The sequence below is a fragment of the Chrysemys picta genome, chromosome 3, assembly GCF_011386835.1.
Source record: "Chrysemys picta bellii isolate R12L10 chromosome 3, ASM1138683v2, whole genome shotgun sequence".
Lineage (NCBI taxonomy): Eukaryota > Metazoa > Chordata > Testudines > Emydidae > Chrysemys > Chrysemys picta.
Genome location: NC_088793.1, coordinates 71,477,954 through 71,489,358, shown reverse-complemented (window position 1 = coordinate 71,489,358; position 11,405 = coordinate 71,477,954). Strand labels below are relative to the sequence as shown.

The 11,405-nt window shown below is 41.3% G+C and overlaps 1 non-coding gene across 1 annotated transcript; it reads left to right on the top strand.

Moving 5' to 3' along the window:
- Window positions 1-8,565: 8,565 nt before the first annotated feature.
- LOC112059190 (U1 spliceosomal RNA) lies at window positions 8,566-8,727 on the top strand. Its single transcript, XR_002888444.1, has one exon. It is a non-coding gene; the product is annotated as a U1 spliceosomal RNA (small nuclear RNA).
- The last annotated feature ends 2,678 nt before the right edge of the window (window positions 8,728-11,405 follow it).

Genomic DNA, 11,405 nt, shown 5'->3' with positions numbered 1-11,405 from the left:
TCAGAGATAAACTTAGGGTACGTCTATACTTATTTCCTGGTCCGGATGTAAGCGATTGATCTTCTGGGATCGATCCTGGAAGTGCTTGCCGTCGACGCCGGTACTCCAGCTCGGCAAGAGGAGTACGCGGCATCGACGGGGGAGCCTGCCTGCCGCATCTGGACCCGCGGTAAGTTCGGACTAAGGTACTTTGAATTCAGCTACGTTATTAACGTAGCTGAATTTGCGTACCTTAGTCCGAAGTGGGGGGTTAGTGTGGACCAGGCCTTAATTGGCAGAACTCATTCACTTCATTAATCACTATAGCCATTTTGCCTGAGTAAAGACAGAGTAAGGATTTCAGAGTTGGCCCATATCCTAGAGTATATAAATAGATTTCTATGAATCAGTCACATTATGTAAGGCATAAAAATAAAATAACAAATGAGAGGGAAAATAGGTTTAAGTTCAGAATCTTCACTGAGGCATCAGCTGAATATTTTGGGCATGGATCCAAGACACACTTTTTTTTTAAAGTTTGCCTGCTTTGCTTTAAAAGTGACTCACTCACCCATCCTCTCCACCATCACTTTCCATGTTGCTTCAGACATGTCTGTACATTTAACAAGCTAAATAGAACCATCAAAGCTTCCTGCTTATTCACTGTTCATCTACTTTAGCTCTTCAGAATCAGAAGGGGAAAAAATAAGCAAAAAGTGCACCAAACCTTTAGCAAGGCTAAAAGAATTCTGGTAAGATGCTTGCTGCAGTTTGCAATGAATTGAAATGTGACTAAACACAGCATGTGACAGCCTTCTATATTTAGCAGTGACTTTTGATACACTGTCAAAAAATCATCTATGTTTGTGCACGTTAGCAGAAGAATGAGACCCCGAAGGTGTAGGAAATCTCAAACAATGGCTTTGTATACATTCCAATTGTCATTCTGACATGTGTTTATACATGTTATAGGCCAGCCCCACTCCCCACCTCTGGCACATTCTCATATATACTTTCTGGATTGACCACAGAATATTTTTAGCTGGTGTAGCACAGCCATCTAGCAGTTGGAGTTTATTTCACACATCCTGCACCAAAGATGGGGAACAATGTTTGAGATCAAATCACAAAATCCCTGGTAAAGGGGTAATGTCTATTAACTCCTTAAGAAATGAGCTATGTATTGTATTTTTTTTTAATTTATTTCTGCTAGGCATGCATAGTGAAATAGAGTGAGAATCTTGTATTTTGTGAAAGGATGTGAGATAAATTTATTTTGAATATAACTTATTTATTTGAACTTTTTTATTTGCTTAGAACAAACTATGCAGCTCTTGGTAAGAGCAAGATAGGAAAGAATTATTTGCAAAAAAGTCACTCTGGAGTTTTTTCATTTACACCTTGTCTCTAGTATTTACTAGATAAAAAGTAACCTTCTTCTGTACACTTGTATTGCATATATTCTTTTACAGAAAATGATGTTTTCTCACACAGTTGCAACTGCCTTGCTAGACAGTTAAGGCCATTGTTGGCTTCTTTTAAAGACAGTATAGAGGCATTCATGGTGATGTGCGCAGTATACAAATTTGAATGGAACAGAATAATCGAGATGGGATCAGAGATAGAGCATTTCTAGAATCCCAGGTTTCCATGTGAGTACTTGAAGTTTAAAATAACCACCAACTGTGCAGACGCTACATCAAATAAAATTGCTGGAATTAAGAGGTAACGTTCTCCTTTCATTTTTATTCCTTTTCATTTCCCATTTGCAAAAATAAAGTCTATGTTCCTAGGATGACATCAGTTTTTACCTCAAGCTGCACAATCTAAGAACACAGATAAGCATACAGGACTTTACATTCATACTGCAACTATTTTGCTTCATCAGGCTAGGGCTGTTGGCAATAAGATGTTTTACCAAACTACTTCTCATCTGCCAAAGATTTCATTTACAGGTAGTTTTTTTTAGATCTTATAGGACAGTGGTTTTCAACCTTTTTTCATTTGTGGACCCCTAAATAATTTTGAATGGAGGTGCAGACCCCTTTGTAAATCTTAGACATAGTCTGCGGACCCCCAGGTAAAACCACTGTTCTCTAGTAAAGACAACCTTTCATGGACCCTTTAAACAGTCTGCGGACCCCCAGGGGTCCATGGACCACAGGTTGAAAACCGCTGTTATAGGGTCATATCGTTCCCCCATCTTGTCTTCTTCAGCCATTGTAGGCCCTGACCAATCTGGTGCCATTCCATTGTAGAACAGGGAGGATCAGGATTTGGAGAGTCACACAGGCGATCTACATGTCTTGCACACTGTCGTGTTCTGTTCCATGGGAGCCATCTGAGCTCCTCCATGGGGAGTTTTAGGTAGAGCTAGTGGTTCTGCAGCTATGCAGATGCACACATTGTTCTTCCAACAGAGAGATTTGTCGTGGGGTCTGTAGCCACTCTTCCATGGCCCAGGAAGGAGAAGAAATTCTGCCCCCTTAATCCCTGCATGGATCCCCAGTGCACAGCCCAGAAACTGGGATTACATACCAGTGTTCCAAGGTTTGGTCACAGTATTTTGCATGCTACCACAGCAGCCAACACTAATATATCTGATAGCAGATGGTAATCTCAGGAAGAAGGCCTGAAAACTCTCTTGTAGTCAAGGGGGACAGCAATTCGCAGGACACCAGAAATACAGTACCTCCCAGGCTTCATTGGCTGTTACTAATTCTACAGGCCATTAATGTGCATCTTTCTTTGTAAACCAATAAAGACAGGAACTTGGACTTTGCCCCAAGGAGCCTACAATCTAATTTCTTGGATCAGTCTGTTCGCGCCACAGTGGTTCAGAACATTGAGTGACAAAGGCAAAATGCTATTTAAAAATAATCTGTAAACCACATCTACGTTTGTTGGTTGTCCTCTTCCTGCTTTTATCATGATCATTCTGGGCCAGATTATGCCCCTCTTTTGATGTTAAGTATTCCCTTGTGCCTCAAGTAAAAATGGGGCTACTCTCAGAATAAGGAACTACTCAACATAAGCAAGGAAGGCAGAATATGGGCCTAGGAGTCATAGAAACATAGAATATCAGGGTTGGAAGGGACCTCAGGAGGTCATCTAGTCCAACCCCCTGCTCAAAGCAGGACCAATTCCCAACTAAATCATCCCAGCCAGGGCTTTGTCAAGCCTGACCTTAAAAACCTCTAAGGAAGGAGATTCCACCACCTCCCTGGGTAATCCATTCCAGTGCTTCACCACCCTCCTAGTGAAAAAGTTTCTCCTAATATCCAACCTAAACCTCCCCCACTGCAACTTGAGATCATTAATCCTTGTTCTGTCATCTGGTACCACTGAGAACAGTCAGATTAGTGGAACTCATGTTTTGCATGAGCTCAGCTCTATTTTTTTCTAGTGCTATTTCTGCTTTTACACTTTTCTCTATCCTTACTTAAATAACCTTCAGCAGTTCTTCACTTACATGAGAAATGAATGTACGCTGATGTGACAATCTCCACAGTCCACCAGATATTCTGTGGTAAGAAATAACTGCCACCTGACTAAAAATTTTTCATTGAAATAAGATTCTGATAACTTTACTCACTTTGAGTGTAGTACCTTACTTGACTAGTAGCCACATTGAAATCAATGAGGCTGCTCATGGCATAAAAAGCTACTAGCATGAGTAAGAGGATAAAAATCTGATCCTAGTGCATCAGTCTCTTCAACAACAACAAAAAAGAGTCACATTCGCTTCGTCTTACTCCAGCTACTATACTACTGATGCCTTAAAGAGGGCATGTAAATGGAAAAATATACCCAAAAGTGTGGAACAAAATCCTGCCCTGCATAATTGCCAGGTATTCTAAGACCTTAGATTTCCTTCTCCCTAGCCTCAACAGCATTTTGAGGAGAAAAGCATGAAGGTGATGGCACACGCTACATATTTAGGCTTGAAAGGGTTAGGCGGCTATCGGTAAATGTTGGTAAATGTCGAGTTCACTGTACACACACAAACTGATGGGAAAAATTACATCAGTAATGATCAAAATTTACAGGTAGGCAAAAGTAAGAAATATGCTGCGTAAGAACTGTTTGATTTAAGGATATTTACTTTGTATATTTTGACAATTTGTTTTAGCCATTTTCAAGCTTTAACTTTTTTGAATCTCAGTGTCTCCTGCCATTAAAAATGGCCAGACCGGCCCCACCCCACCCCAGTTTCCCACAATTACTTAAACGTAAATCAATTAAAAAATACCCCAAAAATGCTCAAAAATAAGCACTGATATTATACAACAAAATTTTAAAATAAAATCAAATTCTGTCAGGCCTATAGGTGTTGTGGGGGGAGGGTGGTCAGAGAAAGAAGCCTGTTTTCAGTTAATACATGGGGGGAATATGTCCAAAAAGGGCTTATCACTGTGAAAATAAAAAATCTCTGTGCCTTTGCCAAGGTCAGTTAAACCTACTGTGATTTGCTGTGCAAGCGCCAGTCTCACAAGTTAAAGTTGCCTCAAGGCAACTTTCACTTCTGTACCCAAATACAAACACGACACCATGTTTCTGAAATCTGAGCAAAATGTTCCTCTGACAGAGTTTAAGATTTTCTGGCCCAACACTTGTTTACGAGAATCTCTATATTCAAACAAGTCAGTCTACTTTATCCTTTCCAAATATTCAACATAAGAATGGCCATACTGGGTCAGAGCTATGGTCCATCTAGCCCAGCATCCCGTCTACCAACAGTGGCCTGTGCCAGATGCTTCAGAGGGAATGAACAGATCAGGGCAACTATTGAGTGATCAATCCCCTGACGTCCAGTCCTAGCTCCTGACAGTTGAAGATTTAGAGATACCCACAGCATGGGGTTGCACCCCTTACCATTTTGGCCAATAGACCACAGAACATCAGCCCAAAAAGTCATTGCTGTAAATATAATATCAGGCAGTCACCTTAATATCAATAGCCTAGCATGCTCTTTCTTAGGCTAGATATTGCGCTTCTGTTGGTCTCAGTGGGACTAGGTTTCCCATGCCAGACAGGCCCGCTTGGGTGCCATTTGCTGAGAGAATCTGTTGTAAGCTTGGGTTTCATGAAGGAATTTGTTTTATGTTGCTGAGCTTAATACTGATGAGGAGAGGAGATGGCTCTTGCATTCTGGCCTGAATGCCTTGATATGGCAACTCAGATGCAGCAGCTACATCTCTCCAATAGCCACTTTAAGAGACAAATAGTGGAGAGAAAGGTAGCACTGATCATTAGCCCATTCCATCAAATATTCCTGATTCTCAGCTTCATAAAATAGAGCTCCCAACTGAAGTTTAGTCAACACTCAGCACAGGTTCACTGCACTCACATTTACATGGGATTTCTTTATTGTATTAGTAATATGGGAATTTCCATACAAGATCAAAACAGTGGTCCCTCTAACCCAGTATCTCATCTGACAATGACAAGTTCTAGATGCTCCTGGGAAAAATGCAAGACTTTGTGGTAAGCAGTTATGGAATAACCCGATCACAAAGAAAGTTTCTTCCTTACCCCCATCAGTTAAAAGGGTGGCTTATGCCTTTAAGCATAAGAGTTTATATTCCTTAGAATTATTTTTCTCCTGTATAACCTACCAGTGGATGTTCTCATCAGTATAAATGGATAATGCTTTCTGAATCCTACTAAGGTCTTGACTTCACTTATATCTTGTGGCAAAAAGTATTTCCCTTTATTGCTATTAAATTGTTAACTTTCAGTTTAATTGAAGGTACCTGTTTTTTATTAAGAGAAAGGATAAACAGGAGGGCTGGATTTACCTTCTGTGTGCCATAAAACACTTTGTTATATCTTTATCATGTCCCCTCTTACATATTTCATTTCTAAACTAAGCAGTCCCAATCTTTTCTTTCAGTCGTCACATGAAAGTCTCTCCAGGCCTCTAGTCATTTTTGTCACCAGATAGTTCTATCATCTTTCTCCTGAAATAGAAGCCAGAACTGCACACTGTTGATATGCCCTCATCTGGAATACTGTTTCTATAATGACATTAATTTTTCAGTAATATTTTCTGTCCTGTTTTTAATACACCTTCATATTTTCTTTGCTGTTTTTAAACTGACATGGACCATGGAGCATACGTCTCTATTAAGATGTTTGTAATGATGCTCAAGGTTTCAGTTCCTTCAGATGGGAGTACAAATCAGGGAGCTATAGAGAGCCACCTGGCTCCAGCACAAGTTAGAGCTTCACTGGATCTCAGGGAACCTTGTGCCAGTGGAGGATCAGGAATGGTGGGGCTCTGCTCTGCCTTACCACTGCTCTACTGTGCCTCAGAACACCCTGACACACTCCTCCCCTCCCCTTACACTGCAGGGCAGTGGCTGTTGGTGCAGGGCGTGGCTATGCTGGCAGAGAGTTTTCCTACACAAGAGGAATTCTTTGCTGGCCCTCTCCAACCACTTAAGCAGTACAATGGGGCCTTAGTGGATTGGAGAATCTGGTGTTTTTCCTGAGTAGTTACTCAATTAATTTAGGACCCAGCAATATGTATGAGTTGTTCAAATGATTGCTTCCAATACATATCAACTTATATTTGTCAACGTATAAAACCGTGCTGTTCTCTTTCTTAACTTTAAGTCTCTCTGTAGTGCCTCGCAGTCCTCGCTTGACTCCGCTAAGCAATTTTGTGTCATCTACAACTGTGAAGTCTCACTCTTCACCCTCCTTTCTAGATTATCAACTTATTAAAAACACCATTCCCACCACAAATGCTTGGACCCCTTCACTGTTAACATTTTGCCATGTTGAAAATTGCCCACTTATTCCAATTCTCTGTTTCTGACCCATGATATACTTTACCTCTCCACCCAAGACAGTTTAGTTTCTTTAACAACCTTACGTGAGGGACTTTATCAAAGGCTTTTTGAAAATCCAAGTATTCCTAATTGTTTGGGTCTATTGATATCAATCAAGAATTTGATCATGCCTCTGGCACTTCATGGAATCATTCTGTTTCTATTTCATTTTTAAACTCCTGCTTTCTCATTTGATTTTTCTGAAGTCTCTGTACATTTAGGTACAAAAACAATGACACTGCAGTAAAAGTACACTGTATAGAGATAAGATATTTAATATTATGATATAGGAATCTTGTACAACTTGATTGTGGGAGAGGAAAGATATCTCGTCTCCAACTCCCGAACGTCTTGTGATGTTGGGTGTGACCCTTTCCCAGTCACTGTGAAAATCTTGATAAAGAAAGTGATGAGGCGCTCGCTACAGCTATAATTCGAAGACTTGGGTTTGCCCTCCCACACACTTTGGGTGGGCAGGCAAACCGCAGACTGTCATCTGTGAAGTCAGAAAGCACTGGGTACATCTAATTACTGTGTTAGCACTTGCTAACACTTTTTATGCCAAGTATTGGCTATAGAGACTTTCTTGGTTGTTTTTTGTGCTTTCCTTTTTGCCATGACATAACTAGATAAGCCTGCAAGAATATCCGGGAACAGGACTGTACAAATGAGTGCGCACGTCAAGCCCCTGAAAGCCATTCACTGTAATAAATAGGTTATGAAATAACTGTGGCAGAGCAAAGGTCTGAGTGGATTTTGTTTGCTCACATTTTTTTCTTGTTGCTTATCCCTGCTTTTCCACTCGCAGGGATTTTTCTATGTGCAGGCTTGGAAGGATTAGATTTTTGTCGGCAAATGTCAGTAAATGTCAATTTCACCGTACACACAGAAAATGACGAAAATATTTCCATCAATGACAATCCAAATTTACAGCAATATAAAGAAAGGAAAGTGTTACTTAAGACCTTCTTAGAGTTCGCTTTGAGGATATTTATTTTGTATACTTTGACAATTTCTGTTTTAACGTCTGTAAAGATTTCACATTTTGAATCTCAAAGTCCACTATCATTACATTATTTTCGGACATCCCCCTAATTTTCTGCAATTTTGAACATTAAAATTAATAAAAATGCTTAAAAATAAACATCGATATTGTATGTCCAAATTATAAAAAAAATAAAAATTGGATTCTGACAAGCCTATGTGGCAATTTTCTGTAGTCAAAGATCGTGCATATTCTAAAGTAAATGGAGTAAATGATGGATGCCAACAAGCTAACACCTCTGAGTGTTTATTAAATGTGATTTGGGAATTCCTCAGTACACATCCGGTATATTACAAGGGGGTATTACAAATAGACTTGGAAGCCCCTACTTGATCAGAGGAACTGTACTGAGCAATCCCTGAGGGACATGTAATAAAACTGTCTGGTTGTAATTTTAGAGAGGAATGATGGGTGAGGTACTATCTTTTATTGGACCAACTTCTGTTGGTGAGAGAGACAAGCTTTCAAGCTTACACAGAGCTCTTCTTCGGGTCTGGGAAACATACTCAGAATGTCACAACTAAATACAAGGTGGAACAGATTGTTTAGCATAAGTAGTTACATATTTCATGGACCACTTCACTCTGAATGGTCCCTTGACACCCCGCCAGTCATACAGGAGGAAGGAAGAGTGGAGGGGAGGCAGCTGATGGGGGTTGTAAGTGGTGTCATACTGTTTGGAGTGGTTCACGACTGTGAGTGCAACCTCAGGCAGGGGAGATACCATGATCCCGAAGGTGGTTTTCCCAGGGTGAGGCTCATCCATTGCACTGCGGGTGTGCTGACCCCTGCGATTTCCCCAAATGCGGGAAACTCGACTGCATAATTTGTGGTAGTGGGGGACTGCGTTCGCGCTCTCCCCTGGTTTAAAAAAAAAAAAAACCTCAGGGCAGACTATCAAGAAGTGGGGCAGACATCCCCAACTGGTTGTGTGTTCTATAATTAGATTTCACCAACCCAGTAACAAGTGTGAACACCTAAAGCACTATAGCAGTCGTACTATGGAGTCACAGACCGTCCCCTTTGAGTATTCCAGTCTATCTTGCCATCCAGGCAAGCTGGACTTATAGATAAATGGCTGCTATATACAAAAGATCAAGTCTCAAGAAACCAGTCACTTACTCCAGGTCAATTTGTACCTTAGATCTCTCACCAAAAACAATGCTTGTAGCTTTGTAGCTTTAATTAGCTAACTAACGATTTATTAACTAAGAACAAGAAATGAGAGTATTATTACAAGGTTAAAGCAGGCAATCAGATATACACAAATGAGGGTAAGTCTACACTACAAAATTGTCAACCTAAGTTACATCGACATACAGCCACCACAGTAATTGAATCTGTTTTACTCGTCCACCACACTACACTCTTGTGCTGGCGGAGCACATCCTCACCAATTTGCACCAATTTAACCGCCAGTGTGGGGCACCTTCTGAAAGGCAGCAAAAGTCGATGTAAGCAATAGTGTCAGTGTAGACTGACTGACACAGTGCAGTCTACATGGACACTGCATTGACCTAACTACATCAACTTAAGCGCTACGCCTCTTGCAGAGGTAGAGTCATTAAGTCGGTGTAGTGGGCAAGTTACATCGGTGGGAGCTACATTTTAGTGTAGATGCTTACAGAGTTAGGACGATGTAAGCTAGGGTTACCATATTTCAGGTTCCCAAAAAGGGGACACTGCTGGAGTGGGGGGGGGAGAGCTGGAAAGGGGGAGGGAGTACAGTTGGGGGTGTTGGAGGGGTTACCTGCAGGGGGGGGGCAGTGTCACTCCTAGTCATGGTGGCAGGTCAGCTGACACAAGCCCGGATGCAGTGACCACCATCAGTCACCACCTCCCTGCAGAACCCCTTCCCCTGGGCTGGGAGTCGGGATTGGTGTGCGGGATCCAGCAGCTGTGACTGCAGGGGAATGGACGAATCAGCTGTGAATGCAGGGGAGGAACCAGTCGGGGCTCTTTCAGAGCTGCAGTGTCTGCTCTGCAAAAATCCTGGACATTTTCTGTTATTTGAAAAATCCACCCGGAAAAAGGACGGAGCCTCAAAAAAGAGGCAATGTCCAAGAAAACCCGGACTTATGCTAACCCTAACGTAAGCTGCCTCATGTCGACCTAATTCTGTAATGTAAACCAGGCCTTAGTTACAGTCTATGGTTTTAAAAGGTGACAGAGTTGTAGTAATCTATCAGCTCTGAATGTCTTTTAGGGCTAACCCGGGTTGACCCTGAGGATCTCTGCTTCTGTTTGGTAGCTCTGCTCCTGTGAGAGTCCAAACAGCAAAAGAGATGAAAAATTTTCTTGTCAGCTATTTTTCTTTCCTTCTTCCAGAATTCAGTCTGATGGGATGAGCCCTTTTGCACATAGCCTCTTCATGAGGGGACAATTAGCAAAGTCTTTGTATTGTGATGTTCCACAATGGCCCATTTAGTTTTGATAGCCCTTCTTGGTGGGCAGGAGACAATCCCTCCTGACTGGGTTCACAGTTTTAGAGCAAACATTTACAAAGCAAAAACTTAAATATTACTTTATAGCATGTGATAAAGAAATTATGTGAGATTAATGCCTGCAGCAACTTACAAGCATTTCATAAAGTCTAAACACGAAATACATTGTTATAAATCCAATATCCATCTTAACCACACTAACACACAGGTGAAACAAACTGGTTTCCAGCAATTAATTTGTCAGTGCTCAGCTGAGGCCTAAAGCCTTGACAGTGTCACAAGTGGGTTATAAATTGTTGTGAAAAGCCATAAGTCAGTGTCTCTATTAAGTCCGTGATTTTTAGTGTGTAACAAAGTTATGACTTTAAGCTCTCAGGCTTGTCTTTTGAAGATGTAGTGCAGGTTTCCTTTGAGAATGAAGACTGAGGGGTCAGATACAGAGTGATCATTTTGTGAAAAGTGTTCACCCACAGGTGACAAGGTGTTTTTGTCATTATCATTTTCCTGTGTGAGTTCATTTGAGATTGTAGTGATTGTCTCTCTGGTTTCACCTACATAGTTGTTATTGGGGCATTTAGTGCACTGGATAAAGTACACCACATGTTGTGATAGGCATGTATAGGACCCATGGCTTTTGAAAGGTATGTTATAGGGGGGTATTGATCATCATAGCAATGGAGATATGTCTACAGGTTTTAAATCTGTTGCTCTGGCAGGGTCTGGTGCTGCTTTGGGTTGGTGTGTCCTGGTCTGTGGGGAGCTTGCTTCTGATGATGAGCTTGGAGAAACTGGGGGTCTGTTTGGAGGGCTGTGTTTACTGATACTCTATATGGGTGCCTGTGTAGGGGTGGTAGGTGACAATTAGGGATGCTCAGTTGGAGGGGATTGTATTTCTGTATTGAAGCAAATTCTCTCAGGGTATTCAGGTGGTCCATTCCAAGATGCAATCTACTTCTCTGGTGAAGTATCCTTGATTGATGAAGGCGGTTTTAAGTGTGTTAAAGTATATATCCCAGACTTTCTCCTTAGAGCATATTCTGTGGTTTCTGAGTACTTGGCTGTAGCTAACAGATTTCTTGATATGTTTGGGGTGCTTAC